Below are 23,401 nucleotides of genomic sequence, written 5' to 3'. Positions count from 1 at the left end.
AAAAAATATTTGGGCTTCTAGCAGTGTGTGGGACTTGGTCTATTAGTCCATCTATACTGACCTCCATCAGGTTGCAAATTAAAAATAATTTTTTTCTTCATTTAGCTCTGAAAAAATATTTGGGCTTCTAGCAGTGTGTGGGACTTGTTCTATTAGTCCTTCTATACTGACCTCCAGCAGGTTGCAAATTGAATATAATTTTTTTCTGCATCTAGCTCTGAAAAAATATTTGGGCTTCTAGCGGTGTGTGGGACTTGGTCTATTAGTCCATCTATACTGACCTCCATCAGGTTGCAAATTAAAAATAATTTTTTTCTGCATCTAGCTCTGAAAAAATATTTGGGCTTCTAGCAGTGTGTGGGACTTGGTCTATTAGTCCATCTATACTGACCTCCATCAGGTTGCAAATTGAATAAAAAAATTTTCTGCATCTAGCTCTGAAAAAATATTTGGGCTTCTAGCGGTGTGTGGGACTTGGTCTATTAGTCCATCTATACTGACCTCCATCAGGTTGCAAATTAAAAATAATTTTTTTCTGCATCTAGCTCTGAAAAAATATTTGGGCTTCTAGCAGTGTGTGGGACTTGGTCTATTAGTCCATCTATACTGACCTCCATCAGGTTGCAAATTGAATAAAAAAATTTTCTGCATCTAGCTCTGAAAAAATATTTGGGCTTCTAGCGGTGTGTGGGACTTGGACTATTAGTCCATCTATACTGACCTCCATCAGGTTGCAAATTAAAAATAATTTTTTTCTGCATCTAACCCAGCCAATAGTTTTGGCCTAATACCACAGTTTGGCCACTCAGCTCTGCTCGGTTACCATCCATTGTTTTTTTGTGCAAACAACTCCAGAGTTGTGAATTAGTTAACCACCAAAATGAGTGGAAAAAGGCCTGCTGCTGGTGGAAAGGGGAATAGGCGTGTTGGGAAGGGGAAAAAGGTTGTGTCCGTGGGGTAGGTGCAGAAGAAAGACCATCTTCCAGCCAAACTAAAATGTCTACTTCTTTTAGCGGACAATGTGATAAGATCCCTTTCTTACGGCCACGCCAATCGCTACAAATTCCAGATGAGGCACAAAAACAGCAGGTGCTTCAACGGATATCAAGTGCTCCTTTAAGTGGGCTCTCCTCCACATCAACTTCAACATCACAAATACTCCAGTCCTCAAAGGTGTCACCCAAATCGCACTTGCTTCCTCACAGCTCCCAAATCTCCAGCTGCCCGTCTGAGTATGAGGTAGAACAGATGGTTGAGTCTGCAGAGCTGTTTACTCATACTATAGCCTGGGAATCAGAGGTCGACTCCAGCGCTTCTGTGAATCCAGACGAGGAAATGATCTGCACTGATGCCCAGAATCTTTATGAGTCGGATCCAGGACCAGACGCAGAAGGTTCTGACCATAATGTAGACCCTCATTCCCAAACTGTAACTCCTGTTGGTGGAGACAATGAGGAAGACGATGATAAGACTCAAATACCTGATTGGAGCGACAACTTTAGTTTTTTGTCAGGGCAGGAACAGGTTGGCTCTGAGGACGACGGGTGTGATAACGCACAGGGTGATGATGATGAGGTCGGAGATCCCACTTACTGTCAACCCACAGTCAGCCAAGAGATGAGGTCAGCAGAGGAGGTGGAGGAAGATGCTAGTGACGACGAGGTCAGGTTGCGCCTTCCTGGACAGAGACGTAGTACTGGAAGCACGTCAACAACTGCATCCTCAAACACAACTCTGCCTCTCACCACAAGTCGTGGTGGCTCTTCAGGTCGCATGGGTGCTAAGCCTTGCATAGCCTGGGCATTTTTTCAGATCGATAAAGATGACCCAACTCGTGTTATCTGTAACATTTGTCAGCAAAAGCTAAGTAGAGGCCAAAAAATACATAGTTTGAGTACTTCATGCATGAACCGGCACATGGACATGAAGCATAAGTTGCAGTGGGAAGCTCAGTGTGCTACAATGCGGCCTAGCCGGCCGGGCCAACCACCGTCTGCCATATCTTGTGCATCCGCGGCCTCTTCATCCTCTGTGACTGGGGGGACAGCAGTCACACCTGTTTTGGGGCGCAGACCTGCCACCTCTTTACCCGCAACAGCCAGCGTGATTGGCAGGTCATCATTTTCTTTGGAGGTGGTAACACCAGCTGGTCTTGAGCGCTGTCCGACATCGATAGCACCACCTTTGGATCAAGGCAACCTAACATGTCCGCCTGCATCTTCCTCACAGACCGGCAGTTTGCCGGGGACACCCTTATCAACCCCGTCTAAGCACAATAGCCAGCCCTCGGTCCCTCAGATGTGGACAAGTAAAAGACCATTTCCTCCTAGCCATGAGAAAGCTAAGAGGTTGAATTTCACCATCTGCAAGCTCTTGGCTACAGAAATGCTGCCTTTCCGCCTGGTGGACACAGAGGATTTTCGAGACCTTATGTCCGTCGCAGTGCCCCAGTACCAGATGCCCAGTCGTCACTACTTCTCAAACAAAGGTGTGCCTGCGCTCCACCAGCATGTCGCACACAACATCACCGCTTCTTTGAGAAACTCTGTGTGTGACAGGGTGCATTTCACCACAGACACTTGGACGAGTAGGCATGGACAGGGGCGTTACATGTCGCTGACTGGGCACTGGGTAACTATGGTGACAGCAGGACAAGGGGCTGCTGTCCAAGTCTTGCCGTCCCCACGAGTTGTGCGTCAATCCTCTTTATGTCAAAGTTCCTCCACTGCTTCTGCCTCCTCAACCTCCTCTCGGTCTTCCACCTGCACCCAAAGCCTGTCTGGTCATGCCACAAGCTTTCTAACTGCGCAGAAGGGATCCTGCACACCTCCTTACTATGCTGGCAGTAGGGCTCAACGTCATCAGGCGGTTTTTACATTGAAATGTCTGGGAAATGTGAGTCACACAGCTGAGGAGTTGTGGTCAGCTCTGGAGAACCAATTCCATGAATGGTTGTCTCCACTGGACCTGAAACCAGGGAAGGCCGTGTGCGACAATGCTGCAAACCTGGGTGCGGCCCTTCGCCGGGGCAATGTCACACACGTGCCTTGTATGGCTCACGTGTTGAACCTGGTTGTCCAGCAATTTTTAGCCCACTATCCCAGACTAGATGGCCTTCTGCAGAGGGCACGGTCGCTGTGTGCTCACTTCCGCCGTTCGCATCCCGCAGCTCAGCGACTTACATCTCTACAGAAGTCGTTGGGCCTGCCACTTCACCGGCTAAAATGCGATGTGCCTACCCGGTGGAATTCAACTCTGCACATGTTGCAGCGACTGTGGCAGCACCGACAAGCCCTGGTGCAATACGTTCTGACGTATAGCCTGGGCCAACGAGATTCAGAGGTGGGGCAAATCACGCTGGAGGAGTGGTCTCAGATCAGGGACCTATGCACCGTTCTGCACAGTTTTGAAATGGCGACGAAGATGTTTAGTGCTGACGATGCCATTATCAGCATGACTATTCCAGTGATTTACATGCTGGAGCACATGTTAAACAGAATTCGGAGTCAGGTGGTGGCACAAGAGGAGGTGGAGGAAGTAGAGGAGGAGGAGTTGTATGCGGAAGGGCTAACATCTGCAAGGTCCAGACGGTCGGCAGCACCAAGGCGGCAGGCATGTGAGGGTGGGGGAGATGATTTTACCAGGGCGCATGGTAGCAGCCAAACTAGTGAGGAATGTGCAGGAGCCCAGGAAGAAGTGGAGGACGAACTGATGGAAGACTCATCAGATGAGGGAGACCTTGATCACATTTCTGTTGTGCGAGGTTGGGGGGAGAGGACAGAGGAAGGAAGCATGATTGTTACCTCGCCACCAACACAACAGGGACTTGGTGCTCCTGGATGCGCAACACACATGAGTGCCTTCTTGCTGCACTACCTGCAACATGACCCTCGAATTGTGAGAATTAGAAATAATCCTGACTACTGGGTTGCCACACTGTTAGATCCCCGGTACAAAAGTAAATTTGCAGAAATTATTCCTGCCATAGAAAGGGATGCACGCATGCAGGAGTATCAGCAGAGACTGTTGCAGAATCTTACATGTGCTTTTCCACAAAATACCAGTGGTGCACGTAGTGAATCTCACAGTTCCAACTTGCCAACCGTGGGACCGTCAAGTGTTCAGCACTCAAACCGTAACAGAACCACAGTATCTGCTGGTAACATCAATTTTGCGGAATCATTTCACCACTTTTTTAGCCCATCCTTTGCAAGGCCACAGGAGACAAGAAGTCTGACACATAGTCAACGCCTAGAGACGATGGTACAGGAGTATCTCCAAGTAAACATTGAAGCCACGACTGTGTCACTGGACCCTTGCTCTTTTTGGGCTTCCAATCTGGATAAATGGCCGGAGCTAGCCACTTACGCCTTGGAGATCTTGTCATGCCCCGCAGCCAGTGTTCTGTCTGAACGTGTGTTCAGCGCTGCTGGTGGTGTGCTGACAGATAAGCGCACGCGGCTCTCCACTGATAATGTAGACAGACTCACGTTCATAAAGATGAACAAATCATGGATCCGAAACGACTTTTCTACCCCTGTGTCATCCTGGGGAGAGTAAAAGCTTAATGATTGGTTAAAATCACCCTACCAACCGTTTTAAGCTTTCAAATTACTAATCATGTTTATCTGTATCTTGACTGGAAAATAATTTGGGCTTTGTAGCAGTGTGCAGCACTGATCCTATTAGGCCATCTATAATAAGCTTCACCAGATTTAAAATTAAAAATAATTTTTAGCTGCATCTAGCCCGGAAAATAATTTTGGGGCTCTGAGATGCGCAAGACACATAAGTGCCTTCTTGCTGCACTACCTGCAGCATGACCCTCATATTGTCAGAATTCGAAGTAATCATGACTACTGGGTTGCCACACTCTTAGATCCCCCAAACTTTTCGATCAACCTTTTCATTTTAATAAAGACCAAAAAAATGGTCATTTTTGAAATTATAAGCATTAGCAGGTTGTTAGAAACTGAAATCAAACAGTTTTCAACTCAAAACTTTATTCTAGGTGATGTTACATTTTCACATAGGACCCCTTGTTCGAAAGGAGCTTCTGAACTCTCTCGTCCATTGAATTTGTCAGGTTTTGGATGGTTTCTGCTTCATTTGTTTTGCATGAGGACAGAATACCCTCCCAGAGCTGTTGCTTAGATGTGAACTGCCTCCCGCCATCATAGACACTCCTTTTAATGATGCTCCAAAGGTTCTGAATGGGGTAGAGGTCAGGGGAGCATGGGGGTCACACCATAAGTTTGTCCCCTTTTATGCCCATATCAGCCAGAGATGCAGATGTTTTATGTGCAGCATGAGATGGTGCATTATCATGCAGAAAAATGATCTTGCTGTGAAATACACGGTTCTTCTTCTTGAACCATGGCAGGAAGTGCTGTTTGAGAAAATCCACATACATTATGGAGTTCATCTTTAGCGCCTTCAGGGATCCTAAAGGGGCCGACAATCTCTCTCCCCATGATTCCAGCCCAAAACATTACTCCACCTCCTCCTTGTTGGCGCTGTAGCCGTGTTTGCGTGGGGTGTCCATCAACCAGCCATCCTCCACTCCATTCATCTGGACCATCGAGCGCTGCACGGCACTCATCCGTGAACAAAACAGTTTTGAAATCAGTCTTCATGTAATGTTTGGCCCACTGGAGCCGTTTCTGCTTGTGTGAAGTGGATAGAGGAGGTCGACAGGATGGCGTATGCACAGCTGCAAACCTCTGAAGGACCCTGCATCTTGTTGTTCGGGGGACGTTGGAGGCACAAGCAGCTTCAAAAACTTGTCTGCTGCTATGACAAGGCTTTTTTGCCGCTGCTCTTTCAACCTGACGTAATTGCCTGTAGGAAAGAGTCCTCAATTTGCCCTTATCAGCACGCACACGTGTGTACTGTGAATCAGCTACATACTTCTTGATTGCCAAGACACTTCATCCTGATCATCGCACAATGTTGATTGTAGTCATGCCTTGACCTAAACACTCCACAATTTGTTGCTTCTCAGCAGCCGACACATCCTTTTTCTTTCCCATTTTGGCAGAAAATGTAGGCTGCTTAATAATGTGAGAGAGCCTTCTTAAGTAGTCTTGCCTTTCATTGGACACACCTGCCAAACTAATTAGCACAGGTGTCTGCAATTGCTTACAGTGATATAAAGAGCCCTGACACACATCACCATCAATGAGTTTAACTGACAAACAAACAAATTCTTCCCTTATCACTCCTAAACACTTTTTGCATAATAATTTGGAACGCGGTGTACATGTGTTTTTCCACAAAACACCAGTGGTTCACGTAGTGAATCTTACAGTTCTAACTTGCCAACCGTGGTCTGTATGGAATTGTTCAATAAAGGGCCCAAAATTAAGATAACATAGATGGGAGAGGTCTCTATGAATAGGAATTCCTAAGTATTTGATACCCTGTGAGGGCCAGGCAAAGGGAAAGTTGGACTGGATGGAATCCTATATGGATTTAGGGAGGGAGAGATCGAGGGCCTCAGACTTCGCTGCATTGATTTTAAAATTTTACCATGTAACAAAGTGATCTATTTCAGCCATAACAGCAGGGATGGATATATGTGATTGAGTGATATATACTAGGACATCATCAGCAAATAGAGAGCACTTGTACTCGGTGCCTCCCACCTCAATCCACCTAATTTTGGGGTTATGGCGAATTGATAAGAGCAGGTGCTCCGTCACTAGGATGTATAAGAGAGGGGACAGAGGACATCCCTGCCTTGTCCCATTGGTGATTGTGAAAGGTGATGAAAATGTTCTGACGCACCCCCTGGGCCTTGGGACACCCGGAGCCGGACCCTTTTTGGTGGATGCTGGTGGTTGTAGTCTTCGTGGCGGCGATCCGGTTCCGTGGCTCAGGGCGGTCAAACCAGTGGCGGAACTATTTATGTGGTTTTGATGTTTAAATGTCCGACTACGCCACCCGTGGATTGCGGTCAGAGTGAACCGCCGCTACAGGGCAGACCGCTAAGGCTGGTGTTGTGGGTGCAGCAGAGCGTAGCATAACTCCCCACGGGAGGAGTATAGCCTCAGGGCAGTGTATGCGGAGGATGGGGGTGATGGTGCAGGGCAGCAGCAGTAACGACACGGAGTCAGTGATGCAGTTCAGGGCCTTTACTCACAGTTCTTATTATCCAGACCACGTCTGCAGGTAACGGCTGCCCACGTCGTACTGTGCTCACCAGGTGAGGGGCTCAGACAACTCCCAGATAACTTTGGAGCGCTTCACAGGACCCCCTTTGTGTGTCCTTTGTCTGGCCTTTCTTATCAACACTTCTGTCCGGCTGCCTCGGGCCTCCTCTTGGTAAACTTGGCACCAGTTTCCCTGACCCTATGTGGTGCCTTCCTAGCGGGTGGAGCAAGGGGCTGCGCCACATAAAATGTCAGAGCCTCCGGTTTCTAGCTGAGGGTCGTTTCCTGCCTCCACTAGTTCGGGGACCGGTCTCCCCCTTTGGCCTGACCCCTCCACGCAGGTGGATTCGGGCGTGCGGTGGCGACTCGCCCGTCCGCACCCCTGGGATCCCTTCATTCCTCGTTCCTGGAGCCTTCTCCGCTCCTCTTCCTTCCTTCTCCCTCTTGCAGGCCTGGGCCTCTGTTACTAGGCCCGCCTCCGGAGCAGAGCTCATGCAGAGCCCCTGCTCCCTGCCACTTCTGCTCAGACTTCTCTGCACTGAACTAAGATGGTGCCCACCTTTTATACTCCCTTCTCAATGCACCCAGGAACTGCTTCCTCCCTGCTCCTGCACTGCAGGGTTCCCCTTCCTCAGTGTTCCCTCCCCCCACTCCAGCCAGGGACAGGGACTGTCGTGCCCATCTCAGGGGCATATTGGTCGCCCTGCCCCACGGCAATGTGGTGTAATACATGCAGGTGTCGGGTCCTGATCCACACTCCATCCTTATCTGAGAGTGAGATATCACACCTCTGGGTGAGGTGCAATACGTCTGTAGCAACCGAGCCCTCGGTGCTACAGTTCCATTTATCTTCAGCCTAGGTGACGTATTGTGATACAGGGCCGTGATTTTGGCTATAAAAGGGTCCCCTAGACCCCTACCCCAAGCTTTTTAAGAGAATCATATATGGCGTGCCAGGAGACTCTATGGAATGCTTTCTCAGCATCCAACGAGAGTATCTACTTACAAATTTTTAACTGCATCTAGCCCAGGAAATACTTTGTGCCTAGTAGCAGTGTCTGCTAGTCAGCGGATTATCCCGGCTGTTAAGCAAGCTACACCACCTGTAGTTTGGACACTTAATTTTTTCAAAGGAAATGCTTCGGGACCACGGGATACTCAGTGAAGAGCATCAGGAGGTACCCCAAGGCATAGGGGCTGGGACTGGCACTAGGATGCCTTGCGGTGGACAGCCGAGCTCGATCCTTATAAAAGCTTTTTAACTGCAGCAGCTTTAGTGGACGCTACTGGAGCTGGAATTACGCGGCTGCTGGCATGAGACTTGCCCTCCAATAGATCCTTGTAAATGGATTTAAAGTGTATTCATTCAAATTAGAGGGACAATTTAAATTAAAAAGCTTAGAGATGCCTCCACCACAGGGGGGCTCTCTCGACCCACCAGCGGACAGGCACCAGTATTGGGAGAGGGGGGCTGGCCGTCAGGGTTCACCGCGGCTCTGGCACAAACCCGGCGACACGGAGGTGGCACGGGCAGGAGCGGACTGGCCGTGTCGGCTTCTCACTTTTTGGATTTTAGAAGGGCATGACATGCCTATATCTGTGTCTCCCCCTCCTTTTACTCCTCCACCTCTTTTCTTTTCGCATGACTATATGTACTTGTCACTTTTCCATGTGTTAGTTGTGTCTTCTGAGCAGTTTGTCAGCTTTTGGACACCTTTGAAGGTGTTTTCTATGTGTTTCTATGTGTTTTTGTTTGCCTGCCATTGGTTTTAACGGTGTTCGAAGGTGTTCGACGAACAGTTCGACGAACAGTTCGGCGAACACACGGGTGTTCGACGAACCGAACCGAACTCGAACACTACGGGGGTGGCTCAACACTAGTCACAAGCTGAAAGCACTGCAGCACTGCCTTGGCCAAGCAGCAACAGGCTGTGCTGAAGAAAACATGCTTAATGCTTAGTTGACAAACCGCCTAGAGCTCCAGAGTTGTTGAAAGCAGTAACACAGCAGCCTGATCTGTGGCTCTCACCGCTGAACATACAGCCAGGCATGGTCGTGTGTGACAATGCGCGGAACCTGGTGACGGATAAATGACAGCCGGAGTAGATACGGTTTCCCTCGATGTCAGTCCTTTCACCGAGCTAAAGAATATGGCTGTGGTGAAATAAAACTCCCACTGAAAAGCTGTTTCAGGTTGAAAAACATTGAGCCCACCAGAAGATTTGATTCTGAGGGCTCACCTTTCTCCCCCGCTCAATAGCCCTATAGCAGCTGCAAAAATAGCGCTATCATTAACTCTACCGATGTAGAAGCCAAGGCACTCCAGGGGATTCTCTGGTGGGACTGTCCAACCCTGCCGAGAAGCAGTCCTGGCTAAGAAAAGTTCTTGGACACTCTATGACTGCTTTTTTACTGAGGTGGAAACCCTACACAAACACGGGGAGAACATACAAAGTCCTTGCTGGAATTTGAACCCAGGATCCCAGCGCTGCAAGGCTTCAGTGCTAACCACTGATCCAATGTGCTGCCCTTCACCCTCTAATATCTAACAGGCTGGAAAAACTTGCACCTACTGCCACTCTATCTTCAGCTCCTTTGTGAGAAACTAATGTATTTGGGCAGCCACTCAGTGTACCAAATAAAATTCCTAAGAAGTAAATTGGGGATGGCTCCGCTACTGGTTCTTGGGGCACTGCTAATACCATAGCGTCTTATATTAGTTTACTGGAAATATTCCAGGCTGGTAGGAGGCAAGCAAATTCCCACAGAAAAGTACCAGCAGTAATGTTTAGAGAAACGCGCTTGTGGAAGGCGGAGACAACACCGGAAGAAATAGTGACGGCTGGGGACAGAGTATGGACACGAGGCAAGAGGTATGAGGTTGTGAAAAGCTACCACCTCCACGAGCCTAAAAGGCCATATTTCAAGTGCAAGCAGCTCCCCAGAAATCTGGCAGTTTAGTATTGCGTCCTGTGGGTGGGTGGGTGGCTGGCTGGCTGCATACTTGCGCTTGCATTCCAAGTAACAGAAAACTAAGCAGCTGGTGGCCTCTATCATCATCATGGCCTCACCTCTGCACTATGAACTCTCCTGAAGGAGAAGCCAGGGCCCACCAGAGGAGTCTCCAGTTTTCTGGTGGGTCTGTCCAACCCTGCTGAGAAGCAGCCCAGGCTAAGAAAAGTGTGGGGGAGGGTTCCCGGACACTCAATGTCTGCTTTTTGAATGTGGATCGGACGTGCTTATGCATGTTATTTCTCAAACCGCATTGCAGAACAGACCATTGCCCAACTCTGTAGTCATGAAATTAAATGCGCAAAGAAAGATGTTTTTGTGTCAAAGCACCACCGACAAGTGCGAGTTGATGTTGGACGGGCTGCCATTGCTTCTGCAACAAGCTGCATTACAGGACGTCCTGGGAGAAATGACACCCAGAGTAAATGTGGTTTCCCTCTATGCCAGTCCTTTCACCGAGCTAAAGGATATGGCTGTGGTGAAATACAACTCAGCTAAACAAGCTGTGGACTGGCTCCGTACCGTCCCTGGCCACATTCACCTGTCCACGTGTTTGTGGTTAAACGGTCCTTCCCAGTAAGTATACTGAGGAGGGCACGGGTAATGTTGTGGGACCCATGCTTGTGGAAGGCGGAGATGATACCGGGAGAAATAGTAGCGGCTGGGGACCGAGTATGGACACCCGGCAGCCGCTGGCATGAGGTTATGAAAACCTTCCGCCTCCACAAGCCTAAAAGGACACATTTCAAGTGAAAGCAGCTTTAGAGGACTTCCTGGGAGAAATGACAGCTGGGTAGATATGGTTTCCCAAGTCCTTTCATCAAGCTAAAGAATATGTCTGTGGTGAAATACAACTCAGCAAAAAAATCTGTGGACTGGCTCTGTACCGTCCCTTGCCACATTCACCTGTCCACGTGTTTGTGGTTAGGCGGTCCTTCGCAGGAAGTGCACTGGGGAGGGCACAGATAATTTTGTGGGACCCATGCTTCTGGAAGGCAGAGACGACACCCGGACAAATAGTGGCGGCTGGGGACCAAGTATGGATAACCGGTCACCGCCACCATAAGATTGTGGACAGCTTCCGCCTCCAAGAGACTAAAAGGCTACATCTCATGTGCAAGCAGCTGTCAAAAATTTGGCAGTATAGTATTGCAGTCTGTGGGTGGGTGGGTGGCTGGATGCATACTTCCGCTTGCATTCTAAGGAATGGGGTAGGGACAACTGAACACTGCACTGGGACAAGGACGTGGATGGTGATTGTTGCAAGTCTGCAACGACAGATGCATGGAGGGAGGCATCTTCGCATGCGTCAAGGATCACTTATGATGGGCACACTTTTAGGCAGTGACCTGGGAGTCAGAGATGCTTCCAGAAGTCTTCCTCATGCTGTTCCCATGTCTTTTCAGCACTGTATGCATGTGTCTGATGAGGTGTCACACACCAAATGGCCAGATAAGGTTGTAAATGTTAAAATTACATTTCCCAGTGAATGCATTTGTCTTGGTTGAAAGCAATGCAAAAGTGCAAAAATGCATCAAAAACGCTGCGTGTGAACATAGCCCAAGGTGTGGAGGAGTATTTTTATTTTTGGTTATTTATTTTGCCTTATATACAAGTCATTACCCTGGAAAGGATGTTCCTTAACATATTTCCCAGGAAAATCCATTTTGTTTTTGTTTTTGTATGTTTTATTGCAAAGTGGCGTAAAACTCTGACAATGTTGTTGACAGCAATGACTTTGGAGTCAGAAATGCTTCCAGGGGTCTTCCCAATGCTATTCCCATGTCATTTGAGCACTGTTCCCATTGATTTGGGCAATTTTTAGGCCCTCTGCAGACTGCCGGGGGGAGCCGGCTATCCTCTCTAAGTCTCCCCTTCCTGATCTTGGGGCGCTTGGGACATTAGGTGGGAGGAGAGAGGAAAATGTGTGAAAATTTGTGCACGTATAGGGGACGTATAAGATGTTAAACTGATAAGAAAAGATGCTACACTCGATCTTAGCCAAAATGCCGAGAAGCGATTACCTGAATTGGTTTTGGCCTATGGCTGCATCCTGGCCCCAAGAAGGCACCAATTGGCGGGATAGGGACAAAGAATCCCCTTAGGAGGTCATGTTGTTCATCAATAGACACCTTAAAACTCACAACCAGCTTGTTGCAGATGCACCCAAAACATTTTTACTCTGCATAAGTCCACCTATTTTCACACATCCCCCCCCCTTAATGACCCACGCGCCTCAAGACCGGGGGGGGGGTGTAGAGAGTAGTGAGGATAACTAATTAATGTACAAACGAGCAGCGGTCCCACTGCTACCCAGTCTGTAGGCTCCCTACAGACTGAAGTTGGCTGCTGCAGCACTGCAAAATGGAAGCCAGGAGCCCATTATGACACGTGCAATGTCTGTTCCATTCTTGTATTATTCCATTGTCCCATTGTTAGGGGACAATGGAACAATGGGAGAATGGAATAATGCAAGAATGCAAAAATGGAAGAATGGAACAGGCATTGCAAGTGTCATAATGGGCTCCTGGCTTTCATCTAGCTGTGCTGCAGCAGCCAGCTTCAGTCTGTAGGGAGTCTGCAGACTAGGAAGCAGGGGGACCGCTGCTCATTTGTTCAATAATTAGCTATCCTCTCTAACCCCCCCTTCCCGATCTTGAGGCACTTGGGGCATTAGGGGGGATGTATAGGGGACATATCAGATGTTAAACTGATAAGAAAAGATGCTACACTCGATCTTAGCCAAAAGGCCGAGAAGTGATTACGTGAATTGATTTTGGCCTATGGCTTCACCCTGGCCCCAAGAAGGCACTAATTGTAGGGATAGGGACAAAGACTCCCCTTAGGAAGACATGTTGTTCATCAATAGACACCTTCAAGCACATAACTATACTGCATGTTGCAGATGCACCCCACACATTTTTAATCTGCATCCACCTATTTTCACACATTCCCCCCCTTAATGACCCACGCACCTCAAGACAGGGGGGGGGGGGTAGAGAGAATAATTAACTAATGAACAAACAAGCAGCGGTCCTCCTGCTTCCCAGTCTGTAGGCTCCCTAAAGACTGAAGCTGGCTGCTGCAGCACCGCCAGATAAAAGCAAGGAGCCCATTATGACAAGTGCAATGTTTGTTCCATTCTTGAATTTTTGCATTATTCCATTTCCCATTGTTAGGGGGCAATGGAACAATGGGACAATGGAATCATGCAAGAATGGAACAGGCATTGCACGTGTCATAATGGGGTTCTGGCTTTTATCTAGCTGTGCTGCAGCAGCCAGCTTCAGTCTGTAGGGAGCCTGCAGACTGGAAAGCATGGGGACCACTGCTCGTCTGTTCAATAATTAGCTATCTTCTCTAACCCCCTCTTCCCGATCTTGAAGCGCTTGGGACATTAGGAGGGTGGAGAGAGGAGAATGTGTGAAAATTTGTGGATGTATAGGGGACGTATCAGATGTTAAACTGATAAGAAAAGATGCTACACTCGATCTTAGCCAAAAGGCTGAGAAGCGATTACCTGAATTGGTTTTGGCCTATGGATGCACCCTTGCCCCAAGAAGGCACCCACTGTAGGGATAGGGACAAATACTCCCCTTAGGAAGACATGTTGTTCATCAATAGACACCTTAAAACACACAACTATACTGCTTGTTGCAGATGCACCCCACACATTTTTAATCTGCATATAGTACAGACCAAAAGTTTGGACACACCTTCTCATTTAAATATTTTTCCGTATTTTCATGACTAAGAAAATTGTACATTCACACTGAAGGCATCAAAACTATGAATTAACACATGAGGAATTATATACTTAACAAAAAAGTGTGAAACAACTGAAAATATGTCTTATATTCTAGGTTCTTCAAAGTAGCCACCTTTTGCTTTGATGACTGCTTTGCATACTCTTGGCATTCTCTTGATGAGATTCAAGAGGTAGTCACCGGAAATGGTCTTCCAACAATCTTGAAGGAGTTCCCAGAGATGCTTAGCAGTTGTTGGCCCTTTTGCCTTCACTCTGCGGTCCAGCTCACCCCAAACCATGGGGTTGGAACCAAAGATCTCAAATTTGGACTCATCAGACCAAAGCACAAATTTCCAATGGTCTAATGTCCATTCCTTGCGTTCTTTTGCCAAAACAAGTCTCTTCTGTTTGTTGGCTGTCCTTAGCAGTGGTTTCCTAGCAGTTATTTTACCATGAAGGCCTGCTGCACAAAGTCTCCCCTTAACAGTTGTTGTTGAGATGTGTCTGCTGCTAGAACTCTGTGTGGCATTGACCTGGTCTCTAATCTGAGGTGCTGTTAACCTGCGATTTCTGAGGCTGGTGACTCAGATAAACTTATCCTCAGCAGCAGAGGTGACTCTTGGTCTTCCTTTCCTGGGGTGGTCCTCATGTGAGCCAGTTTCTTTGTAGCGCTTAATGGTTTTTGCAACTGCACTTGGGGACACTTTCAAAGTTTTCCCAATTTTTCGCACTGACTGACCTTCATTTCTTAAAGTAATGATGGCCACTCGTTTTTCTTTACTTAGCAGCTTTTTTCTTGCCATAATACAAATTCTAACAGTCTATTCAGTAGGACTATCAGCTTTGTATCCACCTGACTTCTGCACAACACAACTGATGGTCCCAACCCCATTTATAAGGCAAGAAATCCCACTTATTAAACCTGACAGGGCACACCTGTGAAGTGAAAACCATTTCCGGTGACTACCTCTTGAAGCTCATCAAGAGTGTGCAAAGCAGTCATCAAATCAAAAGGTGGCTACTTTGAAGAACCTAGAATATAAGACATATTTTCAATTGTTTCACACTTTGTTGCAAAGTACTGTATATAATTCCACATGTGTTAATTCATAGTTTTGATGCCTTCAGTGTGAATGTACAATTTTCATAGACATGAAAATACAGAAAAATCTTTAAATGAGAAGGTGTGTCCAAACTTTTGGTCTGTACTGTAAGTTCACAAATTTTCAAACATCCCCCCCCCCCTTTCTGTCTTACGTGCCTCAAGACCGGGCGGAGGAGAAAAGAGGTTAACCAGTTAATGAACAATCGAGCAGCGGTTCCCCTGCATCCCAGTCTGTAGGCTCACTACAGACTGAAGCCGGCTGCTGCAGCACTGACAGATAAAAGCCAGGAGCCCATTATGACATGTGCAATGTCTGTTCCATTCTTGCATTATTCCATTTTTCCATTGTCCCATTGTTAGGGGGCAATGGAACAATGGGACAATGGAATAATGCAAGTGTTAGAACCTTGCTCTTAGTTTTTTTTTCCTTTGCTGGTCACATGACCTTGTTGGCCTATTTAAGCCTGCTCCGCCCTTCTGGCTTTGCTGGACTTCATTGTATATCTACTTTCTAGCTAGCCTGTGCTCTGTGTCTTGCTCTGTTAGTTTGCTTGGTCTACTGACCTCTATGTTCTTTATATTTTGTTTGTTCGTCTGTCTGCTACTATTTCTGTTAGGAGGTGTCCCATATTCCTCCCAGTCCTTAGTACTTGTAGGGATTCCTTCCCCACATCTATAGGTCTCCGTACAGACTAGCTTAGGACTTTAGCAGGTCTGATCGCAGGATCAGGTCCCCTGTTACATCGTAGGGATTAAGCTGAGTTCTATCGTAGGGACAGATCTCCTCTCTTTCCTTAGCTCTGGTAGCAGAACATAACAGTAAGTCCAGCCTGCAAATTCTCTAAGGAAAGATTTTTCTGTTCCATCATGGTGTCGGTTCAGGATTTGGTTCATCGCCTGCAGGGACTCTCTCTGGAGGTGGCCGAGCTCCGTCAGCACGTGAGTAACTGTCCTGGAGCACATTTCTTGGAGCCTAAGGTATGTTTGCCGGATTTATTTTTTGGTGAACACCGAGAATTTTTTTCATTTAAAAATGCTTGCTTATTGTATTTTCGTTTGAGACCTAAGTCCTCTGGGGATGAATCCCAGCGCGTAGGGTTCATAATGTCACTTTTGCGCAAAGAGCCTCAGGAGTGGGCCTTTTCTTTGCAACCTAGTGATACATGCTTCAGATCAGTGGATAGTTTTTTTTCTGCTTTGGGACTATTATATGATGATCCTGACCGTGTCGCATCAGCTGAGACTGAGTTGAGACGTTTAAAACAAGGATCAGGTAATGTGGAAAAATATTGTACTCATTTCCGTCATTGGTCTACTCAAACAGGGTGGAACGATTCTGCTCTGAAAAGTCTATTTCTTGCTGGGCTCAGTGAAAGGGTTAAAGACCTGCTAATTGCTTATCCTACACCTGAACAGGCTATGCAATTAGCTATACGGGTGGATAGAAGACTGCGTGCAAGGGTTAATGAGAGCAAATCCTCTGCTATGTCAGTTTCTGGTTATGAGAATGTGTGTACTAACAGTGGTGAACCGATGGAGATTGGATCGGTGACACCTCGCTCTCAAGAAAAAGACCGTAGATTTTCTGAAGGCTTGTGTTTCTATTGCGGAAAATCTGGTCATTTGATTAAAGGCTGTGAGCTTCGTATGAAGAAAGAAAAAAAAAAGGTCAGTCACGCCCGTATTGCCTGTTTAAATTCCAAGGGTGTATTTTTAGCTGCTTCCACGATTGCTCAGAAAAAATTAATGGAATTTTGGGTATTTGTTGATTGCGGGTCTACTCTGAATGTAATTGATGGGGGATTCGTGGAAAGACTCAATTTAAAACCTGAACCTTTATCATCCCCCATTGCTGTGGTTTCTGTGGATGGTTCCCCTTTGAAGAATATTACTCTCAAGGTCTGTGAATTTCCTCTCACTATTAATGGTGTTCACCATGAGAAATTGGATTTGGTAGTGTTGAATAACTTGCCTTCTCCAGTAATATTGGGATTGCCCTGGTTAAAATTTCACAATCCTGTACTGGATTGGTCTACCAGTGAAATTAAATTCTGGAGCCATAAATGTTATGACAAGTGTTGTAACGGGCGTATTGCAGCTTTGGATAGGGGAGAATTGCCTGTTCCTATTCAGGATTTTTGGAGAGTTTTTTCTGAGAAGGAATCGCAGGTTTTGCCTCCCCATAGAGACTATGATTGTTCTATTGAATTTGTCCCTGGAGCGACTCTTCCTAAAAGTCGTTTATTTAACCTTACTATTCCTGAGAGGAAGGCTTTGGAGGAATACATACAGACAAGTTTGGCCACCGGTCACATTAGGCCCTCTAAGTCTCCTGTGGCGGTTGGATTTTTTTTTGTAAAAAAAAAGGACGGCGGTTTACGTCCTTGTCTGGATTTTCGTGAGATTAACAAAATTACTGTACGCAATCCTTACCCACTGCCATTGATTCCTGATCTGTTTAACCAGTTAATGGGGGCCAAGTGGTTCTCTAAAATTGACCTTAAGGGGGCATACAATCTGTTGCGCATGAAGGAGGGTGACGAATGGAAGACTGCTTTTAACACTCCTGTGGGTCATTTTGAGAATCTGGTTATGCCTTTTGGTCTTACTAATGCTCCTGCATTTTTTCAGAATCTGATTAATGACATCCTTAGACCTTTGATCGGCAAAAATGTGGTTGTGTATTTGGATGACATTTTGATTTATTCGCCGGATCTGGAGTCTCATTGGCGGAGCGTGCGTGAGGTATTACAGTTATTAATGGACAATTCGCTTTTTGCTAAGCTGGAGAAATGTGAGTTCGCTGTACAGAGAATTAGTTTTTTGGGCTACATTATCTCCAGCAAAGGTTTTGAGATGGATCCGGTTAAGGTTCAGGCTGTGCAGGAATGGCCTAGGCCTATTGGTTTGAAATCGATACAGAGGTTTTTGGGTTTCGCCAATTACTACAGAAAATTCATAAAAAATTTTTCTAGTATTGTGAAACCTCTGACTGATCTCACCAGGAAAGGTGCTGATGCTGTTCAGTGGTCTTCTGAGGCCATTGAAGCTTTTGTGTATCTCAAGGAGAGGTTCACCTCTGCTCCCATCCTTATGCAGCCTGATGTTACTAGGCCGTTTTTGGTTGAGGTTTATGCTTCCTCTGTGGGGGTTGGCGCAGTATTGTCTCAGGATAACGGGGATGGATTACATCCCTGTGCCTTTTTTTCAAAAAAATTTTCGGAGACTGAACTGAATTACGATATTGGTAATCGGGAATTATTGGCTATTAAACTCGCATTTGAACACTGGCGCCACTTCTTGGAAGGTGCGGAATTTCCCGTTCAGGTTCTTACGGATCATAAAAATCTGATATATCTTGATGCTGCCAAGCGCCTGAATGCCCGTCAGGCTAGGTGGGCACTGTTTTTCTCGCGGTTTAATTTCTCCGTTACTTACATCCCTGGTACTAAGAATGTTAAGGCGGATGCCTTGTCTCGCAGTTTTTCTCCCATAGTCGGTGCTGAGAAAGAGGAGAACATTTTACAAGAAGGTGTTGTGATAGCTGCTTTGGACTCCGTTTTGGAAAATGAGATTCTTAAAGCACAGGAGAATGCCCCTTCTAACACTCCTCATGGGAGGTTGTTTGTGCCTGGGACCTTTAGGAGAGATTTGTTTGTTGAGTGTCACGAATCTCGGTTGGCAGGTCATCCCGGAATCTCTGAGACCAAGAGACTGGTGGGTCGCAGTTTTTGGTGGCCTGGATGGCAGAAGGAAGTCATTAAGTGGGTGCGTCAATGTACTATATGTGCTAGATCTAAGTCCTCACATACTCCTGCTGCGGGGTTGCTTTGTCCTTTGGAGGTTCCCAGTGCTCCTTGGACACATTTGGCTATGGACTTTATAACTGACCTTCCCCCCTCTGAGGGTTTTACTGTCATCTGGGTGGTCGTGGACCGTTTTAGCAAGATGTGTCACTTGGTTCCCTTTGTCAAACTGCCCTGCGCTAAAACTCTCGCTAAGGCCTTTGTCAAGGAAATTGTCAGACTTCATGGCGTTCCTACTGACATTGTTTCTGATAGGGGTCCTCAGTTCGTGGCTCATTTTTGGCGTGCCTTTTGTGACAGGTTGGGAGTTCATTTATCGTTCTCGTCCGGATATCATCCTGAATCTAATGGCCAGACAGAAAGGAAAAACCAGGATGTTGAGCAGTTCTTGCGTTGTTTTGTGACAGACAATCAAGAGGGGTGGTCTGAGTTTCTGCCACTTGCTGAATTTGCTCTGAACAATCATACATCTTCTTCTGCTGGTTGTTCGCCTTTTTTTTGTTGTTCTGGGAGACATCCGTCGTTTGGGTCGTTCTCCAAGTTGGGATCTGCCGTGCCTGAGGAGGAGAATTTTTCCGGTGATTTGGAGAGAGTTTGGACGGATGTGCGTGGTAATCTTCAGGAGGCCAACAGAAAATCTAAGGACTACTTTGATAGGAAACGACAGGAGGTTTTGTTCGCTGTTGGTGATGACGCGCCCCTGGGCCTGTGTCGCGCTGCGTTGCGCACGCGGGAGCTTACCCGGAGCCGGATCTGTTTAGGGTTGTAGTCTCGTGGCGGTGACCCGGTCCGTGCCCAGGGAGTCAAACTGGACGGCAGTCTGTTAGCGGTAGAAAATGGTTGATGACTACGCCACCCGTTGAATGCAGCCAGGGGGCTGCTGCTGCAGGGCAGACCGCTGAGGCCGGTGGAAGGATGGTGCAGCGTGATAGTATAACCCCCAACGGGAGGGGTATGGCCTCAGGGCAGCCGACGTGGATGATGGGGGTAGCAGGAACCACTCAGAGACGGTATGGTAGCGTTCAGGGTCTTTACTGGTAACAACGATAGACCCTCCCGGAGTACTTGCTAGCGAACGGGGCCTGGTCAGTCCTTGAGCAGATGGGATCTCCCCTGGCCAGGCGTAGTTGTAGGCCTCCCAAGCTGACTGTACTCTTCTGGCTACCTTGCTAGAAGCTGATGTAAGTAGCCCACGTCCCTGAGTGTACCGTGTGGTGCTCACCCGTATGGCCGGTGACTCGGGGCCTTCTAATGGCTTCTGCTCCACGATGGCGGTGCTGGTCCCACGCGTGTGACCGGGCCTTCGGGCTTCTGGGCCAGGGGACCTGAAATCCCCTGCCTGACGGATTCTGCTGCTGGGTAGAAGTTAGTCCCCACAGCCTCGGACTCCGGGTCCGGTAAAGAATCTTCTTAGTCAGGGCGAGCTCTTTAGCTGCCAGCCCCTGACTCCTTGTGACTCTGCTGCTTCCTATGCTGCTCTTGTCTCTACTCTTCCTGGACTCACTAACCCTGCCTCAGCCCCGGGTTTATACAGGGGAAGTTCTTCCCCTCCCAAGGCTGGGCAGGAGGTGTGGCATGCACAGGATCCCTGACCAAAGGACCTCCCACCTGCTCTCAGACGTAATATCTCTATCACTGTGACAACCAGACCCCTGGGGTGTCACACTCCCCCCTAGTGAAATTTAGTACTCCGGGACTAAACACTTTTTAGAAAAATATAACAAGGTATATCAAAGAACAATAAAATACAATAAGGAAACACAATAAGATGGTCACGGATGTCCGCAACCGGGTGCAGTCTTTGAAGAAAAGCAAAGGTGTCCATTTCACCAACACAGGGAGACGTAACCAGGTAGGGGTCTGTCCTACCCCGAGTCCTTAACAGTCTCTAGTCCATCCTGGGTTACGCTCCAACTATATACAAAGGATTCCCGGTAAATCCACCGAAGACTCCTAAAAACAACTAGAAACACAAAATTACACACAAGCAACAATAAACAGGTAAACATTGTAAAACAACTTAAACATTTAGATCCTCCAACGTGCGGGTAACTGGCCTCTAGTGGCCCTAGTGGACCTACGGAGCTGACTGTCTGGCCCTGAACTACAGGGTGTAGGAGCTGTCAAGGGTAAACTGGGCAGCTGTCTACCGGCTCTTTGTCTCACTAGGGGTACGGCAGGCTCACTATAAGCAGAGGGTGGATTCTCCTGTTCCGCTTGGGTGGAGTCTTCTGCCTCCTGGACCGGCTGCTCTTCCAGCTCTACCTGTTGCTCCGTAGGTTCTTGGGATGATGGTTGGAGGAAGGTGAGTACGGGTACCACAACTGCACCATTGACTTGAGTCCAAGACCGAGGGAAGTCCCCGAGCACGGTACTAACCATATCTTCCCTTTCTTCCACGGGTCGATGGTCTTCCTGTTCCTCCTCAGGGTTCCTCAGTTGTTCGGGGCACTTCTTCAGGTGGTCCCGGGATACAATGGCTGTGGTTTCCCCTCCGTCTTTACTGATGGTACAGACCTTCGGGTTCTCGTGGCTTGAGGGCAGTACGGTGTACGGGTCCTTCTCCCACTGGTCGTCCAACTTGTGGAGCCGTCTCTTCCTCTTCAAGACCTGCTCTCCGGGTACCAGGGGAACAGCGGGAGCATACTGGTTGTAAGTCTTCTCTTGTCTTTCCCTAGCCTGACAGAGACTTCGCTCCACGCTCTCCTGTACTTTCCGGTACTGCTGCTGCCTCTCTGTGTCCCAGTCCGTTTCTGGTGAAGTGTCCTCGGGCGTCAGGACTCCCATTTCCAGGTCAACAGGTAACTTACCAGGTCTTGCACTCATTAGGTAAGCCGGGGTACAGTTGGTGGAACCTACCGGGATGTGGTTGTATAGGTCCACCAGATCGGGCAACTTCTCAGGCCACAGACTGCGTTCTTCCAGGGGCAACGTTTTTAGAAGATCCATTACCACCTGGTTCATTTTCTCACAAAGTCCATTAGTTTGCGGATGGTAGGGTGTCGTCCTTATCTTCCGGCAGCCATACAGATTGCAGAATTCCTGGAAGACCTCCGCTTCAAAGGCAGGTCCCTGGTCCGTCAGCACTTGGTCCGGGTACCCGTGTGGACGGCAAAAGTGCTGCTGGAAGGCTCTAGCTGCTGTTCGAGCCGTTAAGTCCTTGACGGGGACGACAACCAGAAACCGGGAGTAATGATCCACGATGGTTAACGCGTAGACGTAGCCACTTCTGCTGGGGGTCAGTTTTACATGATCCAAGGCTACCAGTTCCAACGGTTGCCGGGTGACGATGGACTGCAGGGGAGTCTTCTGGCTGGCCCGGTCCTTCCTTCTCAGATTGCACGGGCCACAGTCTCTGCACCACTTCTCGATGGTTCCCCTCATGCCTACCCAGTGGAACCGCTCGCGCAGCAGGAACTCCAGCTTTTTCCACCCGAAGTGTCCAGCTCCGTCGTGGTATGCCTCCATCACCATGGCTGCGTCTCTTCGTGGCACCACTACTTGCCAGAGTAGTTCATGCGTCCTGGAGTTAACCATTCTGCGGCACAACTTCCCCTTGTAAAGGAACAGTCGACTCTTCTCTGCCCATAGTTGTTTGGCTTCCTCTGGAGCGTCTGATTCCAGGCTAGCCTCCGGGCGAGTCAGCATCTCCTTCACCAGTCGGACGGCAGGGTCGCTGTCTTGCGTTTCCGCCCAGTTGTAGTGAGGTAAGGGGTTCAACGTAGCAGCCTGCTTACTCCTTACCCGGTGGGAATACTGGATAGTCCCATGACGGTGGAACGCAGGGAGTTCAACTTCTTCCAGTCCCTCCGGATCTTCTCCTCCGTCCGGCAGGTTGGGCATCCTGGACAGGGCGTCCGCGTTGGTATTGGAGCGCCCTGCCCGGTATTTAATTGTGAACTCGTAGTTGGACAGACGGGCCATCCACCTCTGCTCCAGGGCACCGAGTCTTGCCGTGTCCAGGTGTGTCAGCGGGTTGTTATCCGTGTATACGGTGAACCGGGAAGAAGCGAGGTAATGCCTAAAGCGCTCGGTGACTGCCCATACCACGGCCAGGAACTCTAGCTTAAATGAGCTGTAATTTTCGGGGTTCCTTTCGGTGGGTCGCAGTTTTCGGCTGGCATAGGAGATTACTCGTTCTCTCCCCTGCTGAATCTGGGACAGTACGGCTCCTAGCCCGATGTTACTGGCGTCGGTGTAGAGGATGAAGGGCTGGCTATAGTCCGGGTACGCCAAGATTTCATCCCCCGTGAGGGCCATCTTCAGCTGGCGGAAGGACTCTTCTTCTAGCTTTTCCCATTTGAAGGGCGGCTTCTGGTTCTTGGCCTTCCGGGACTGGCCTATCAGGAGGTCCTGCATAGGTGCTGCCTTTTTGGTGAAACCGGGAATAAACCTTCGGTAGTAGCCTACCAACCCTAGGAACTGCCGCACTTCTTTTACGCTGGAGGGGCTTGGCCATCCCTTAATTGCGGTGATCTTATCGGGGTCGGGAGCCACTCCGTCAGCGCTCACCACGTGTCCCATGTATTTCACCTTTGGTTTCAGGAGGTGACACTTGGAGGGTTTCACCTTTAGG

At 48.2% G+C, this 23,401-nt stretch overlaps 3 pseudogenes; all 3 read right to left on the bottom strand.

Annotated features, from left to right (window-relative positions):
- Positions 1-12,066: 12,066 nt before the first annotated feature.
- On the bottom strand, positions 12,067-12,187 carry LOC141150927 (U2 spliceosomal RNA; annotated as a pseudogene).
- A 498-nt stretch (positions 12,188-12,685) lies between these two features.
- Positions 12,686-12,928, bottom strand: LOC141150877 (U2 spliceosomal RNA; annotated as a pseudogene).
- A 638-nt stretch (positions 12,929-13,566) lies between these two features.
- Positions 13,567-13,683, bottom strand: LOC141150902 (U2 spliceosomal RNA; annotated as a pseudogene).
- Between the last annotated feature and the right edge of the window lie 9,718 nt (positions 13,684-23,401).

The sequence above is a fragment of the Phyllobates terribilis genome, unplaced genomic scaffold (assembly GCF_046119375.1).
Source record: "Phyllobates terribilis strain yellow unplaced genomic scaffold, ASM4611937v1 Scaffold_5__5_contigs__length_657084704, whole genome shotgun sequence".
NCBI classification, from domain to species: domain Eukaryota; kingdom Metazoa; phylum Chordata; class Amphibia; order Anura; family Dendrobatidae; genus Phyllobates; species Phyllobates terribilis.
Note: the sequence above shows the minus strand (reverse complement) of the source record. Positions and strands in the feature narration are given on the sequence as shown.